General features: G+C 45.0%; 1 protein-coding gene across 1 annotated transcript in view; it reads right to left on the bottom strand.

Moving 5' to 3' along the window:
• Positions 1-15,162, bottom strand: part of PLXNA4 (plexin A4) — a 479,396-nt gene that overhangs the window by 94,099 nt on the left and 370,135 nt on the right.

Below are 15,162 nucleotides of genomic sequence, written 5' to 3'. Positions count from 1 at the left end.
CTACAGAGTCTGAGCTGTTAAAAAAACAAACAAACAAAAAAAAAAGAGTTTGTTTTGGCTTAGAAGGGGACAGAATATTTATTACAGATGGATCCATCTCTAAAGAAATCTCTGTCTCCACAGTGCATGGAGATCTCTTGGAAAGGAAAGGTTTGCCATCATTTCACCAAAGGAACCATGCTAGGGGGATGTTGCTTATCCAGTATCTCCCAGTAGGGTCCCTTGCACAGGTAGAGATCTGGGCACCCAAAGCTGGGATTGCCTGAAGCTGTAATCAAAGTTTCATTAATTTGCCCAGATTTAGTGAGAGCAGCTCTGCACTTCTGCCTCCTAGGGCAATCAGACAACCACAAGCTGTCAAATTCATGTACTCTAGGAAGCTCTCAGCTCTGTTTTTATCAATTCTTTAGGAAATTCCTGCAGTGCTTGCCTGTCTGTTCCAAGGTTCTTTCAGATGAAACAGGAACCCTAATACAACCACTGCACAAAGCTACAGAATATACAGGTGCCAGATGCACAGAGGTGTCAGCTCCTGGCTGCCCCCTCTTTTAAGGCTTTTCAGCTCCTAGAAGGCATAGGGAAATCCTGTCCACTCTTGTTTTTTTTCTCTTCACTCTATCTGGCACACTGCCTTCTCTCTGTAGAGCATCATGGTTTGGTGATGGTGCAGCTGCCACCTCCAGCCCAGTGGGCAAAACCACTTTGAATCAGAGAAACAGAGAATGTCAGGGGTTGGAAGGGACCTCTACAGCCCATCAAGTCCAACCCCCTGCCACAGAATGATCCCCCAGAGCAGTCCACACAGGGACACATCCAGGGGGGTTTGGAAAGTCTCTACAACCTCTCTGGGCATCCTGCCTGTCCTTCATCCTGTCCTGCCCAAGGTTAAAGGTCCAGTTGGTACAAGCAGAGAGATAGAATTTACATAGAGAGGTGAAAGCTTAATCTGATGGCAGAAGGGAAAGAGTTGATCAAGGGCTGGAAAGGATGGAAAGAAATTGGAAGACTCAAAAGTGGAATTTATGACTTATGAGAGCCTGGGAGCCTTTTAGAGCAGATGGTGGGAGAATCTTACTGAAGCAAATAACTTAAGAAGATAAAGAAATGGATTAGACGTGTAACATCTGCAGTTGCACCAACCAGGAATAGAATTACAAGAGCCATCAATCATCACACCATGAGTGTGAGACAATCCATGGCCAGAGGCAGGAAGGAAACCCAGTCACCACCAGATGTGTCACTGCAGTGAAGTGCAGAAACTTTCCTCAGTCCCCAGATAAAGTCCTTCTGTCCCAGAGGGGGTGCCAGAATGAAGAACCCTTGGGGACAACTTCATTTATCATCTGCACTTATAGGGTGATGCTACATGATGTAAATACTTGACAGTTCTTGATGGACTTCAGCTGGGTTTGACCCAGGAGAGCCAAGCACGTGGTGGTTGGAGCTGGATGGAGAGGAAGCTTCTTGGGTCTGGTGGCAACTTTTCTGGGCTAATCACACCCAAAGTCTTCCATGTACAACCAAGAACTGAGGCTTTACAGGCTGTGAAGTGAAGCTGGCTGGTTGGTGTAAGGATTGGATGTGCTTTACCACCTTGATTCTCTGCAGTCTCTCTGCAGAGATTTTGGTGCTGAGCAGCACTTCAGCAAGGAGACATGGGTGAGGAGGCACAGAAAGCTGAGGATGTGAGAAGTGGAAGTTGCCTTATGCCCCACCATGCACAGAAAATATGGAAAGAAGCTGTATCTGACCCCCAAGAGCAATTGAGAAGCTATGTTGTTTTCCAACACCCTGCTCTTGTTGTTGTCCTGCCCTGGATGATGATAGACTCTAACTCCTAATACAGAAACTCAGTGGGTGAAGTGCCATAAAAGTGTTCATCTTGACAAAAGGGCAAGGTCTGACAGTTTAAAAAGTCTTTTCTACCCTATCAGTGGTCTGACCCTATCAAGCACACCAACATTCAGATGAGCAGCAGTAAGAAGATATTCAGCTTGAGTAACTGAGGAATAATTTAAGCCTGGGTGACTTTAAATCTATAAAAACCCAGAAGGCATTAAAAGGTGGTGGTCTAGGCTACATTAAAATGTGAGTGAAGTTTTCCACTTCTGACCACACCAGGAGATACCATGTGGAAAAATCATTTGGAACTGCATGGCTTCAACACCCCTTGAACACTCTCCTTCACCTCCCCAACATGTCCTGAACCTTCTGAATCATCTCTCAGCCTCTCTCCTAGAATAAGAAAAGACCTTGGCAACATTTTCTTCTTTTATTTTTTTTTTTTCCCTCCCCAGCTACAGGAGTTGAGAAAGAGATGTGTTGGCAGAGTGAATCAGTAGGACAGGAGGATGGGAAGGCCCTATCTGCTCCTGAGCAGCCTTTTCCCAAGAGTGGGCATTTTGCTTGATGTCTGGCAAACACAAAAGCCTCTGAAGGGGACTGGAGGATGGGGGTTGGAGATAGTCCATGATGTTACCTGCAGGCCAATCCCAGCTCTGCAGCCTGGTCTTTCTTCTCTAGCTTTATCCTGTCCTCCCCCACCACTGGTGCTGTAACCTTTCTGATAACACTTGTTTCAAGTTCATTAACAAGCCATGATTGCACCAGCCCCAAAACAGGATTCGTTTGCATATAAAAAGCTTTGCAGTGCTGTGAGGAAGTTCATTATAGATAATTGAAGAGGCAAGCGCCATAAAGAGGAAATCCTCCCAATGTGGCTTTATCTGATTGACCTCATGTCCTTTCTAATTGAAAGAGGGAGGGGAAAAGGCAATTTCATTGGGTGATGCACTGCAGAAAACCTCAGAGCTTGGGCTGGGTTTTGGGTTCAAATTCAAGCGTTGCACTCATTTTGCAGCCTGTGTCAAAACCCAGCCACTCAACCTTGGGTGCTTGCTTAGGTTTATATTTTTTGAGGGTAAAACCCACAAATATCAACCCGCTCAGAGCAGGACCCTGTAGAAGGGTCCTAAAAAATCTTGGACTTCTTGCAGTAAATGCAATATCTCTTCACCCTTCCTTAATGGACATCACCCAGGTTGGAAGAGCACAGTGTTCAGATGTTGTAGGGGAAAGAAAAACATCCACTGCCAACAACCATCCCAAAGAAGGACCCAATCCCACCCCTTTTCTCTTTGGTACATAATAAATTAAGCCTTTCCCCTGACCCTAAGGGGAGCTGGTTCAGCTTCCAGAAGAGTTAAAATCCAGTTTAATCCCTACTAGAGCAACGTATTTGAAAGCAGATTCTTGTTGATTTGTTTTATGTATTTGTTTTATGTATTTTTACATATATGTCTTCATTCTGTTCCTTAAATGCTTCCAGATGAGTCAGTCTCTTTAAATAACGTCCTCCACCTTTGCCAATAATGTGTATCAGCAGCAATGCACACCTCAAATCACCAGTTATCAAGTCCGAGAGCTTTTTTAGTGCAAACACATCATGAGATGGGCTGCTCTCCTTGGGTCGATGGTAGTTTAATTTCCCTTATTTATAACTCCTTGTAGAATGCCTGTAAATGTGTTTTGCTATGGCTTGCAGAAATAATGAAGTCTCAGAAATATGAGATCCCATTCTTTCATTTTCTCTCACGTGTGTTATGGCCCTCATCACAGCAAAACCTGAGTGAAACACCAGTGAGGGCCACCATGAGAATTCTGCTAAGGAGGGTGATGAAACCTCTCTGAGGAAATGTGGTCTTAGCCCTGGAATAAATAGTTTGGTTCCTTTATGGTCTTTCATACATATACACTTATGATTCATGGAGATTTCCCCATGCTAGTTTCCAGTTAAAACTGGAGACTGACAGGGAGATAACTCAGTGTCTGAGTTATCATCCTCTCCTACAGATCTTAGAATCCCAAAATCACATGATGGTTTTGGTTGGAAGGGACCTTAAAGGGCATCTTGTTCCAACCCCCTGCATGGGCAGGGACACCTCCCACCAGCCCAGGTTGCTCAAAGTCATCTCCAACTTGGCCTTGAACAAGGGATGGGGCAACCACAGCTTGGGTCAGGGTCTCACCACCCTCACAGCAAAGAATTTCTTCCTATGAGCTAATATAAATCTGTCCTCTTGCATCATGAAACAGTGGATCCTCCTCCTGTCACTCCACATGCTTGTCCAAAGTCCCTCCTCAGCTTTCCTGGAGCACCTTCAGGTACTGGAAGGTTCTCTAGGGTCTTCCCAGAGCTTTCTCTTCTCCAAGATGAAGATTGCAGGGATCTTTCCCAGTCTTGTGATATTGCACGGGGCTTCTCCAAACCTTATGTCATACAGTTCCACATTGTGTCTCTTTCTGGCCAGGATCATGAGCCCCAACCTCATCAAAGCATCTCATCTATTTTGAATGGCAAGCATCCTATATGGGAACAGGTAGAGCAACCCAGAGGATTTAGCACAATGATCCATCCCCCTATCAACAGATTCCATCTTATATGAGCATCCCAATTCCCTTCTCTTCCCCTGTGTCACCCTTGTCATCCAGAGCACTCAGGTGAGGGAATCTCTCCTGCTTTTCCTTCGTGTTGCTCCCTGGTAGCATTTACTGGCTCTTTACTTTCTGCAGAAGGAAACCAGAGGTCACCTGTTGATGACTCCATGGTAGGCATGTTTGGCAAGATAAATTCCATTCTTGGCAAGGGGTTCTCACCCTTTCTTTCCCAGAAGAGTAGGATTCCTCTCCATTCAGGACCAGATGTAGCCACCACCACCAGCTCCTCCACTACTCATGTCCAAGCATCCAGCTCCTGACACCAAACTTCATTTCTTAATCCTCAGCTTCAGGGTTTTTTAAAAGACTTCCTTTTCAACTTTCTATCTTTGTGTCTCATCCAAGCCATCTTGTCCAGAAGGAACATGATCACAAAATTAACCTAAGTGAGGACCACAACTTACTCACTCAAGCTCTTCAGGATCCCAAAAGAAATGATGCTCAGTTTGTTATTTACTCACATGTTATCCAAGTACAACTTTTGTTAATCTGCTCTGCTGAACTTCCATGGACCATTTTCCCTGTGTTCCCTATGGCTTTCTCACTGTTCTGCTCTGTGCTGTAATCAGGTCAAGAGAGTAAAAACTGAGAGACAAGGAGTGAGTTTTTAGAAAGGTATTTAGACCACATCATGTGGATGCTCTGTTAGTTAGATTAGATTTCAAAAAATAAAATAAATCAAAGCAAAAAAAAGAAAAGAAACAATAAACAAACAAAAAAACCAAGAAAAAAATTAAATAGGGAAAGAGAAAGAAAAGGAAAGGAAGGGGAAAGAAATAAAAAAAAAAAAAAAAAAAAAAAAAAAAAAAAAAAAAAAAAAGAGAGAGAGAGAGAGAGGAAAAACAGGCTTTGACTTTAGAGGAATCAGATTTCTTGGATAAGAAGCAGGAAAAGAACAAGTTGGCAGATGAGAGGCAGCAGGGACTGCCTGGAATACGTGTCCTGAACTTCTCTCTCACACCTCAGCACCATCACCCTAGGTCAGGGCTGTGACACCAGCTGAGCAAAATCAGATGGCTGCTTAGCAGCTCCCCTGTGCTGCTCTAACAGAGCTTTGGGCTCCAGGGCTGACAAGCTGGTTCCTTCCATGAATCACTTTTAAACCCTTGCACGACTTCCCAGCCCCAGGATAATCTTGAAAAAGAAGGAGCAACGAGCTTGGCATTTCCAAGGAGGGAGGGAAAGGGGTGAGTTACAGTCCACGTTGTGTTTACATTATTACACCACTAATTCTCAGCCTCATAAAATTATATTTAAAATTTACACAAACAGTGCTGGGGAACGTTATTAGGTTATAAAGTGGAATCAGGTCATTGCTTTGTAGGCAGGATTCCAAGCTCCATAAATTCCTGGATATACTTCCCCCCAAATTTACATCAGCACCAGCAGCAATCAAACCAGCTAGAAAAAAGCTCAACCCGGTCAAAGAATTTTTTAATGCACCATATATTTTATCTGCACTTCCTAAGTTTACAATGTCGTTAGCTTGATTGATGGTGTGCTTATATATTGGCACAGCAAAAGTAGTAAGACATGAAGAAAATGCCCAGAACTTTAAAGGCAGCTGATGAGGAGAAAGCAACCAGGATTTATGGGAAGAGTAAACATCTGTAGAGACGACAAAGGAATAATTGAGTCCTTGCATGGTTGTCACTTCTGATGGCTCCTTTTTAGTGAAGTCTTCCATACACTCAGGAGCAAACACTCTTCTGTCAGACATTGCAAGGGGTGCCTGGGGAAAAGGTGGTTGTGCTGGATGCTGGTGCTCAGGCTGTGGAAGAGATGTGGCTCTGTTTAAGCTCTGTGCCCTCTGGCAGCTCCACAGCTCTGTGGTGGCTTGCAGAGGTTAGTGCACAGATAGCAGTGGTGGAAGGAAGGAGCCCAAAAGATCAATAGGAGATCATTCACTCAGCTCCCATTGCCTCTCTGAGTCCCTGGCTTCAGTGTTGAGAAGGTTCAGCAGCAAGGCAGAGAGTGGATGCTCGAGAAGCAGAAGTGAAATGAAAATATTTGACCTCCTCTCACATGGCTCACTCCTGATTCCCATTGATTCAGAGCAAAGTGACTCCCCCAAGGCCACCAGACAGTGCTGGGAAATGCCCCAGGTCTGATTCCAACCTAGGACTCTTCTGCTTCTGAAGCCAGTCCACTCATCTCCTCTGACCAGCATTAATGATTTTACCCTCCTTTAATTCTTTATTAATAGAGTCTTTCTCAGCTGTTCCATTACTTCACAAAGATCAAGGTCAGGCTGCCATAATTATCCAAGCACCACATTTATCCTTTTAAAATAGAGACACAAAGTGAGCTTGATTTCAACTCTTTGCTGCTTTGACACATGCTCAGAAGGAAAAGTAATGATCTGGAGAGCAGGAGCCTTCTGGTCACTGGGTGAAGGGAGGGGACAAGTGACAAAAATAGTAGATGGTTCCTGTCACCAGGTACACCTGCTCAAAGGCTACTGGGGACATGCAAGCAGTCTCAGTTTGGGGTTTTCTGAGCTTTGAAATTGGAAGAAATATGAATGTGTGCATTGAGGAAGGTGGTGCATATGCAAGAGGAAAGAGAAGCATGTGTTTCCAGGGACAGTCTGTCATCTGTTGAAGGAAAAGCCTGGGGAGGGAGGACAGCCCTTCAGAATCACACACATAGTAAAGCTGGATTGTGCAAAGCCATGGAAAAGATGGAGCAGAGCACAGGCAGCTTATAAAGCAGTAATGAGGTTTTTTCTCTAATTATTACTATAAAAATCAGCACCCTCCTACCTAGCTGGACTTCTGTCCTTTTTTAAGGACTTCCATCTGAAGTTCACAAGACCTCTGATGAATATCAAGGCTCTGGACATCCATTCATGGCACCCCAGTGAGGCTGCAAAGTTTGAGCATTGCAATATTTCCCCTTACTGCTCATCCATGTGGGTACCAAGGACGTGGGCATGTTTCTCCCCAGTAAAGCTGTTTCCTAGAAATTGGTGTCCACAAGTGGGTATTGCACGTGTAAAGGAGATTCTCCAGCCAAGAAGCCCTCAGAAGAAACAGGGAATCTCATGACAATTCTCTCACATGGGGATTTCTGGTGTCTACCAAGGACTGAGCCCAAGCTCATTCCTTTATTCCCAAGGGAAGGATGAAAGTCTATTTCTCTTCTAGAGCTGCTCAGTTACACAAAGTTAGTAGGAATGGGATATTTTTGAGAGCTCCAGGCTTTGACCCAACTAAAAAAGCCAAAAATGGTCATGGGTTCAGCAGTCAACAGAGGAGACTGAGTAAGAGATGGAATCCCAATCCTGCTTCCTTTTGGAAACCAGGACAGAAGCCCAGAGTGTCATAATACTTTGGCTTCCACAGTGGGAAGGTTGGAACACTGATATCATGGCTCTTGTCACCCTCTCCCTTACTGAGATCCGTGACACCACTGAGATAATTTCCAAGCCAAAGCAAATGGCCTCATGCACAAAGACAAGGCAGGGAAGGAGGGGCTGAGCTCAGCCTTCTGGAGATGCCCCAAATAAGACACATTCCAGTGTTACCTCTTATCTGCAGCTTCAACATCCTGAGAATGTTTCCCCTTGGCCATATCCCAAAAGCTCACATGTCCCAAATCAGTGAATGCAGCTGATGTTACAACGGAACAAAATAAAATCTTCCTGCTCCAGGACCACAGCATCCCCCTGGGCTAATCTGAACAGGGAATTGCCTTTCATCCCTCAAATTGAAGGGTGCCACACTGTCCTGGTTTGGGCCAGGATAAAGGTGATTTTCTGGCTTGTCCTTTTGCTTTCAGCTCAGTCTCTTGTCAGGAGCTGCACTTGCTGAAATTCACAGCAAGTTTCTCAGGCAGTGTCTGCTGCTGGGACTGATCCCACTCCATGTTTAGAGTTACTGCTGGAGAATGGGCTGCAGAGCCAAGGACACTGCTCAGCTCTGAGCAACATTTGGCCCTCCAAAAGGAGAAAAGGAGTCAAGAGGTCACACTTGAAACCCTCCTGTGGGGAGGAACAGACAAGAGAAATGACCAAAATTGACCAAACAGAGGATTCCATCCCATACACCTCATCCTCAGGAGAAATTGGAGGAATCACCAGGCTCAAACCCCTTCCTGCTTCCCCTTCTTCCCCTCTCCCTCTTTGCTTCAGCATCCTGGGAGGATTCCATCCCTTCCTCTGCCTCTGCTCCTGATCCATCCCAGCCTGAATCTGTGTGTTCCTGCCTCCAGCTCCCAACTGCTCCTGAGCCCAGGATTCCAGCCTGGACTTTCCCAGGGCTGCCCTGCAGCCTCAGTGGGGATGGGAGAGTTATTGGGGGAGTGGGGGGAGGAACGTGTGTAATTTAGTTTCCAACCCATCAGTCTCTCTCCCTTATTCTCTCTCCTTCCTTTATCAGGGAGGAGAGAGAGATTAATAGAGAGCATCTGTTATTTGGTTTAATTGCCAGGGCAGTGTTAAACCCTGACACACAGAGACCCTAGAAGTCCTAACAAAGTCCTAACTTTGTCCTAACTATAACCTAAAGGTATACAGAGAGCCATACAATTCTGTAGCCCCTTGAGGCATGACAGTGGGTGACACTAAGCCAGGCTATCAAAACAACATCAGAACTTTCCAGGGTTATTTCTAGGGGACTTTGTTGGTGAGGACAGATGAATATTACCCTGTTGTATTCAGAGATCATTCTGTCTTGCAGGGTAAATAATTTTGCATTACAAAAATGAGCAGCCCAACTGTAATAAGCAACATTTAGCAGGGATTGAGTGTCATATGCTTCTTACATCTCCCCTCAAACTAATCTTCCTGAGTTGCTCCTTGATACATGAACAAGTCCTTGATTAGTTGCTCATATAGTGAGTGGCTTTGAGCTGAGCTCCAAGAAAAAAAGGTGTTTTTTAAGGTAGGATGAACTGATTTCAGGGAAGTTTTTTTCCATCAGTTCTTCATTCTCATTATGATTTGTTTGGAGGAGAGACAAGGATGGAGCTGTCTTGCACCAGGGACAGATTTCTTGCAGATCCATCACCATAATATTCAGAAATTCTGCTCAAAGTTACTGCAGAAACTGAGCAAGTTACCAACTTTTTCTCCTGCCATCTGGATGACTGCAGGGTAGAAAGACTCAGAGATGACAAAGGGTACCCAAAATAACAGAACCACTTCACACCCAGGCTTTCCATCTTTTTTCTTCATCTCAGAGCAAGTCAGTATGACTCAAACAGCAGCAAATGGTCTCATTTGTTTGTCTGTGCTCAAAGACTTCTTATGAAGAGTCCCCACTTGAGATCACAGCTCCAGGTACTAAGTATTTACTGCACAAGCAGAAAGTGCTCACCCAGTCAGGCAGGGGTGTAAGAGAATGAGGAACACATAAAGGTGAATGTGTCCAAGTCAGCTCAGAGCCAGGAATAAAACTGTAATCCACTGAAATAAAACCAGTGACCTCACACACTGCCTGGTGCTACCTCTGAGAAGTGTTTTCATGTCCTAACAGGACTCCATCATCACAGGGAAAGCTTTCTGCTGCCTGGCCTGCAATTTTGGTGTTTAATTTCCTCTGATTATTATCTGAAGCATCCACTCTAAAGAGACTGTACCCACTACAGGATACATCACCACTTCTTGGAAAGGGCTGTAAGGGTGAAACACTTTGTCCTGAAATACCAAACCACCAGGAACCCTAAGCTGTGGCTGGATCCAAACAATCAACTACATCCTCCTCTCAGGTTCCCCCCTCCCCTACCTCTCCCTGAACAGGAAGCCACTGGGACTCCATCACATGTGCTTGGAAACACTTCTGAGAGCTAAATAGATGATAAACACCAAACCCCCATGCTGCTTAAAAGCAGGTGCCACAAAATGCTTGCATTGCTCTTCCAGATCCCATCTGCCTGGGGTGGTTGGTGCTGCCTGCAGCAGCTGCCTATGTAGAGATGCTCCTGAGCCCTCTGCCTCTCCTGCTGGTCCCCCTGCCTGCTCCCAGTACTTGGAGGCAGCAGGTTGTCTGCAGTTGCCATGGAAACGACACCTCATCCCCCCTCCCCTTCCTGACAGACAGGAGCCAGGAGAAGTGAGTGGATAATCGACAGCCAGGGAAGGATTTGGTGCTCTGGTGTTGGCCTTGCTGCAACTGTCATTAAGAGTCCCTGGGAAATGAGAGAGACCTCAATTGGAGCAGAAATGGGTTTTTTTCCTCCTCCCTGTGCTGATGCTTCCTCCAGCAGCTGCCTCTCTGGCTGGGTTAAGGGATGCTGTAAACAAGAGTGAGAGAGAAACCAAGTGGTTGCCACAGCAACACTGAAGATGCATCACCAGGGTTGGCCATGCAAGGGAGCAAGGAGTTGCCCATGATGACCCAGCAGGTCCTCTACCTCCCCCCCAGTGCCAGCAGCCACCCTGGAAATTCCACCAGGGTCCATTCTGGGAGGGAGGGAGGGACAGTGCTTTCCTACAAGCACCTTGAAAAGAGGACATGGCACGACATATGAGGTGCCTGAAAACCCATCTGCCTTTTTGAGGTCTTGGGGCAAAGCTCTCCCTGAGCCAGACTGAGATGCAGTGGAAGGGTGGGAAAGAACACAGATGAGTTTCCAACAAATTCCATGATGAGGAACAGGGGCATTGTCACTTAGGATAGGATAGGATAGGATAGGATAGGATAGGATAGGATAGAACAGGATTGGATCGAATTGGATAGGATTGGTTAGGATAGGGTAAGGTAGGGTAGAGTAGAATAGAATAGAACAGAAAGAATAGAATAGGATAGAATAGAATAGAATAGAATAGAATAGAATAGAATAGAATAGAGTGGAATATTTCAGTTGGAAGGGACCTACAACAATCTAGTCCAACTGCCTGACCACTTCAGGACTGGCTAAAAGTTGCTGCTTGTTATTAAAAGCATTGTCCAGATGCCTGTCAGTTCAGGATGAGCTGTCATTATCAATCCTTGCTTTCTTTTTCTCCCTTTCATTTTCTCCTATTTTCCAAAAACAAGAAAAACAAGTCACCAGTCAGGGCTAAATCTGTGCACTCCACTGGAAAGGCCACCAGTACAGCTCTTCCTTCAAGCACTGGGAAAAGCAGAACTCAGCTCCTCAGCAGCTGCTCACCAGCATGCAGCTCACAAAGCTTTCTATTGCTTTTGACAAATTAATATTTGAAGCAGTTGTTGCTTTTATGTGGGCTTTGCTGTCATTAGCACGTACAACTCGACATAAAACACTTCGGTGCGAGATCTTTTCTTCTGTTCCCTTTTTTTAGGCAGCAGATGAAAATCCTCCTCATAAAAAGCTTGTTTGGGGGAGGAAGGAAAATACACAGCCACGCAAATAGGCTGAGCAGGGGAAGATGAAAACCTCCTTCAAGGTAATTAAATGATTATGCATCTTTTAAACCCAGTGGATAACAGATTTGTTATCTGAGCTTGCGTTTGGCTTTTGCCATTCTTGTTCCCCTCTCTTTCCTCCCCCCCCCCCCCTAAAGCTGAAATCTTTGCAAGGCCTGGAACAAGATAGCATTCATCTTAGAGGAGAAGGCACAAAAGAAGATTTAATTCCTTTATCCCATCAACTCAAGTAGGCTACCTCAGCTCACCCATCCTTGTACAGACATCTGTGAAACACTGACATAAAAACTACCCCACCAGATCAGTGCAGGGCTGTGCAAAGACATGACAGATGATGCTATCAGAAGAGGCAGGTGCTGTTTCTGCAGCTTTTATCATGCTGGAGACCCTCAAATAAATAGTTTTATTCCTCCATGCCTCAGTTTCCCTCTACTACTTGTTGACTGTCTTGCTTTTCTACAGAAGAATCGCAGAATTACCTTGGTTGGAAAAGACCTTCAAAATAATTGAGTCCAACCCTTAACCTAACACTGACAAGTCCTTATCTAAGCCATAGCCCCAGGCACTGTGTCTATATGATTCTTGGATACTTCCAGGGATGGTGACTCCATCACTTCCCTGAGGAGTCTGTTTCAATGCCTGATAACCCTTTCATTGAAGAAATTCTTCCTAACATCCAATCTAAACCTTCCTTGGCACAACTCAGATCAAGCCCTTGTCCTATCACTTGTAACTTCACTGAGCAGACAAAAAGAAAATGACCAAGCTCTCTTGGTGACTGTGACAAGTAACTAAGGGTTCATTTCATGGTATTCCAGTCTGCAATGAAATGCTTGGAAGTGCAACACTAAGCCTGCACAGCTACAGTCAGCAGCAAATGTCAAAAGCAGAGACAGAATGGCTCAAAAAAAAAAAACCAAACAAACCAGAAACTTGGCCTTCTCTATCTTTGAGACTCATTTTTGCCATGAGCACTCTTTGGGAAAAACAACAACAAAAATCCACTTAAGTATTAAAATGTCTTTTTTTTTTTCCCTCATTCTTTCCCTTCCTGCCCTCAAGAGCAATAATATCAACTCCCTTTTATAAAGCAAGAAGTCACTGAGTATATTTCAAGCCAGTAGACTTGCCTTTTGAAAAGCTGCTGGAAAAGGGAATTATATGCCAAGGTGAAGTATTTCTGCTGCAAATCATCCAGAGACACCATCAACCCTTTTTGATTGAGTTCAATGCCATAATCATAAATACTCTTGTTGCATTCTGACCATGCTGGGTTTCTTGACTAGGAACCAACAAGGGCTTTCCCAGGGCTCCCAAACTGGTTGATTGAGCTCTGTTCTGGGCAGAACTGATTCACTGAGCAGAAGTGATAAGGAGGAAAGTCTTGGCTCCTTGTTGACAGCAAGGGATGTGTCTTTTCTGCCCATTTTCCATCTCTGGTTTAGTTTTGCCAGGAGGTGGTGGTGGTAGGACCCTAACCCTGTCCCAACTTGGGGCTGGCTGATCACAGTTACCCTCTGTGTAATTCAAAGGTTCCCCCAATGTCAGATCACAGACTGTACAGACAGAAACAGCATTTTGCCTTTTGGACAGAGGAGATCATGACTTTTCTTCTGTCCCACTGGATCAATCTCAAACTCATCATGCACTAGTCAGAAGTTTATAGTACAACAACACCAAAAAATAACAGTAAAAAAACCCAGGATACTCTCAGAGCACAAGAAGAAGACCTGACAGAAAGAGAAGTAAGTCCATGGGCATCTATAAACTTGTGAGATGTACTAAGGAATAGATAGAGTTAGAAGTACACAAGAGCACAAGACTTTCTTCAAAGTGCTACAGACTGGCCTGGGGTGATGGGTCTGAGTCCAATGAATCCATTTAGAGCTCAGGCTATCTGGAGAGTGGGATGCCTCTTCCCACATGATGGCAAGATGTTGTTCAGACAAAGAGAGAGCAAAAGAAAAATTACCTGGAGGTGGATTTATCAGCAAGAGAAGGTGAAGGTCATAGTGTGAGGAAGGGAAGCAGGCTTGGCTTGCCAGCAATGATGGTGAAAGAGGGAGGGAGCTTCTGGCACAGGTCCAAATGACTGAGTAACTCCAATATTTGTTTGCTTGGCAAGGAATCCCTTGATGCAATCAGACCATATAATCCTGGAAGCCATCCATGTTAATCTGCTCAGCAGACTCATGGAAAGGCAGCAAATGGGATGATCTGTCTCACACTGGTAGTACAGTTTCCCACCAGTACCTCCTTGAGACATAACTGGTTTAGCTGGTATTGATGTCTGGGTGGTAGCAAACACCTCCCCTCATCACCATCTGGGGATGCTTGAATAAAAAAAGGATCAAATTGCAGGAGGACATGAAAGTCTGGTAAAAATAGGCCCCCTCCAGGTAATGGTATGTTTTGAGAACTGTTGAATGTGACATTGGAGATGGCCTTCAGTCCTGTCAACCTACTGGGACATATTATGTCACTGGGAACTGGGTGGAAGGCTTGGCAGTGAAGAGCCAGGCTTGGCTTCAAGATATCAAATGGTTTCTATAGATCAAAGAACACACTCAGTGAATAGGCAAGGGTACAGGACAGAAAATGAGAGACTTAAAAGGTAAAAGAAACAACAGAATTTTCAGTGAGGAAGCTGAGTCAGTGAGAAGATGGTTTCTCAAGAGAAGCATGGGAGATGGACATAGTGGTTGTTCAAGGTGGTTGTTCAAGGTGTCATTTGTCAAAATCTTTATGACCACAGGGTGGATGTAAATCTGTGCTTGTCAGAATTCACTTCTGATGCCATCTCTCATGTCCTTGAGGGCTGCAAACACAGAGATGACAATGGGATGGGCCCTGAAGCTATACAGGGCATTTCTCACATTGTCAGTCAGAAAAAGACTCTGAAAATTTTGGGTTCTGCAAGACCATTTTTCTTGCAGATATTGGCCAATCATTCCAGGGCTGAGCATTTCTTCTGTGCAGAAGACAGCAAAACACCTTGAATAGTGTGTTTAGTTTTGGGCCCCCCACTGCAAGAAAGACATTGAGGTGCTGGAGTGAGTCCAGAGGAGAGCAATGAAGCTGATGGAAGATCTGGACAAAAAGTGTTACTGGGAGCAGCTGAAGGACCTGGGGGTGTTCAGCCTGGAAAAAAGGAGGCTGAGAGGAGACCTTCTCCCTCTCTACAACTACCTGAAAAGAGGCTGGGGTGAGGTGGGTGGTGGTCTCTTCTCCCTGCTAACAAGCAACAGGACAAAGAGAAATGGCCTCAGGTTGTGCCAGGGGAGGTTTAGAATAGATATGAGAAGAAACCTCTACACTGAAAGGGTTATCA

The sequence above is a fragment of the Calypte anna genome, chromosome 1 (assembly GCF_003957555.1).
Source record: "Calypte anna isolate BGI_N300 chromosome 1, bCalAnn1_v1.p, whole genome shotgun sequence".
In the NCBI taxonomy this organism is placed as follows: Eukaryota; Metazoa; Chordata; class Aves; order Apodiformes; family Trochilidae; genus Calypte; species Calypte anna.
This window is presented reverse-complemented; position numbering and strand designations above follow the sequence as displayed.